Source organism: Dipodomys spectabilis, unplaced genomic scaffold (assembly GCF_019054845.1).
Source record: "Dipodomys spectabilis isolate Male_0828 unplaced genomic scaffold, ASM1905484v1 ptg000533l, whole genome shotgun sequence".
Classification (NCBI taxonomy): domain Eukaryota; kingdom Metazoa; phylum Chordata; class Mammalia; order Rodentia; family Heteromyidae; genus Dipodomys; species Dipodomys spectabilis.
This window is the reverse complement of record NW_024871210.1, coordinates 86,744-89,600: the sequence shown is the minus strand read 5'-3', so window position 1 is coordinate 89,600 and position 2,857 is coordinate 86,744.

Below are 2,857 nucleotides of genomic sequence, written 5' to 3'. Positions count from 1 at the left end.
CACAAGCCATGGGCTTTCTACTGATTTTGCTCTTTGTATACTTTGCCATGCAGAAGCTCGGCAGCTTCAATCACCATGAATTTCTATACATAAAATCTGATAAGAAAAACGAGTTTGTTTTATGGCTGTAAGACACATTACTATAGTGACACATCTTCATTTGTTCAACCCAAAATTCAAGTGTACACTTCTGAGTACAATGGCTGATAATTATTCTTTCTCACAGTTGATTTTTATGAATGTAACATTAATTTGTTTGTCCTCTTTGATTCACCTTGTATTGAAGTTAATATTTTTATATTAATGATAATTAATAGATTTTAATCTATTTTCCTATCTGTTGATAATGTGTTATCCTTAAATGTAGCTAGTAATATACAAATGCCTACTAAGGAAAAAGAATCAATGTTGCTAATAATAATGGTTAGATATTAGCTTGCTCAGGCAGCAAATGCATCCTTCTTACCCTACAAGATTGTTAATATAGAGCAAAGGAACTTCCTTGCATTAACATCAAGTTTGACTGCAAATTTGAAACAATTTCCAGGAATAAAAGAATACAAATGAAAACAACATTGAGATTTCTACTGACTCCTGTTAAAAAAAGAAATCATATCAGAAGCTGGCACATGTGTGACCAAATGAGAATGCTGCTAGTCTGTTATTTTAATATAGACAAGGTTCAACCACCTTGGAAAGCATTCTGGAGGTTCCTCGTATGTTAAAAACAGAGTTCCTGTATAAATCAGCATTCCTATTCCTTTGCATGACTCAAAGGATCACATGCTAGGACACAATAAACATACCAACATGACTATGAATATTGTTATAATTATTTAATATAGCTAAGGTATGGAACAAACACTGGTAGATCAGTCCCCTTTGGCACACTGCATATAAACCATTTCTTGAAATGTTTACATCATGTAAATTGCATAAATCTATCAGAGGCCAAAGGGGTTGTAGTAGATAATGGTAATGAGGATAATGTTAAACAAGACTGTCACTTATTGCTCGAAGTTGTCAGCTTTTCCCTTCTTATTAAATCTCATGATTTTGTCTGTCATTGGGCCTGAACTCTGGGCCTCAGCACTGTCCTTCAATAGTTCATCTCAAGGTTAGCCCTCTAGCACTTGAGCCACAACACCACTTCCTGATTTTTCAAATTCTGTGGTGCTAAATAATCAAACCCAGAGCCTCTTATATTAATTTCCCAGCCTTAAAAAATTCATTCTTGAATCCAACATATAATAATTTTCCCAAATGATCAATTATACTGATCACATAATTTAGTTTGATTTCACAACCTAGTACCCGATTAGAACATTTTAGCCACACACACACACACACACACACACACACACACATAGTCACATTGCCCCACCAAAAATTCACACTGAAAGAATGAATAGAATATGCAGCATGTTACTAACACGAGTTGAACCAGAAAGGAATCCAAGCTTGAATTTTTTTTTCATTCATTCCCTCACATCTTCCGTGCCTTGAATGATTTTCACTAAACTTATTCAACTATAGAAGACCAGTTATCACGGATGAACACTGAAAAATGACAAAACATGACACACTTTAATTACATTTGAGATATTGTACAATTTAGACTAACACATTTGTGCATATACTTGAAGCCACAGAATCTTTATGTACACCCAAAGCAATGAAGACCCATTGAAAGAATTTGAATTTAGGTTGTGGCAGGGATTCACAGCAGTTCATTGTCTAATTGGACAATGTGTACACAACCATTAGAAAGAATACCTGATTGCTCTCATGATTTTGAACATTACATTATGTATGTACAAAAGAACATGATTTGAAAATTATCGTATCACAGCCACTGTGCATCTCTCTGTACAGAACACGTGAAATTCCATTAAGGTATCAAATATCCCAATTTGGTATTTCATAGTGTAATATGTATACAGAAAATTAAGCATCTTCTACATGGACAAAACAATGGAATATTGTTTACCATAAAGCAAATCATGAATACATTTTGATGATTTTGTTAACAATTCCTAATATAATAAAATATGCTTGAAAAGGTAAAAAAAATATTATTTTAACCAAGTCAGAAATACTTGCAGTTGTTCGTGTTGTCAACAACTATTTAAGAAAAATTATCTTTATACTTACATATAAAATAATATATATGCATCGTAAAATGGACAGAGTTAGTAGAGAAAATATAAAATGATTCTTCTGATTCCATTGAACATTTAGTTATTGAAATTGCAGTTGAATAAATGAAAATCAGGTTAAAATCATGGGTAAAGTTTTCAAATTGAGGCATTTTGAGAAAGGAATTCAGTTAATTCCTGTTTATATGTTTTTTTAATAAAATAATGTCAAACGTATTTTTCTAAGTTGGAAATAAACAACCTGAATATATATAGGTAGATCTAAAGGTACATGAAATTAGAAAATGACCCTGGCAAATATTCTCAAATAATTATGTGCTCTGTTCAACTTATTGATCCATGAAAAGTTGATAATTCCCAAATGAGAAAATGAAGAGTAATCCTCAGACATTGTCTTCCCCATCAAGTCACCAGGGTGTTCCTTCCATTGTTGTATGATAGAGTTCCACTTAGAATCTTTTTCTCACATTACAAAATTGAAAATAATATACTTCTGTAAGGTGATCATGTTCATGTGAATAGTTTTCATTCAATACAATTCTTTTTATCTTTTATATAGTAAAGCATAAACATTTATTTAAAATACACAGTAATGTTTTTTTAAAAATATATGAACAATATTTCTTTGATTCTAATAGGATAAAAGGATTGATCAGACAAAACCAGAAAAATATTTCCATGTTTACTTGGATATTCCT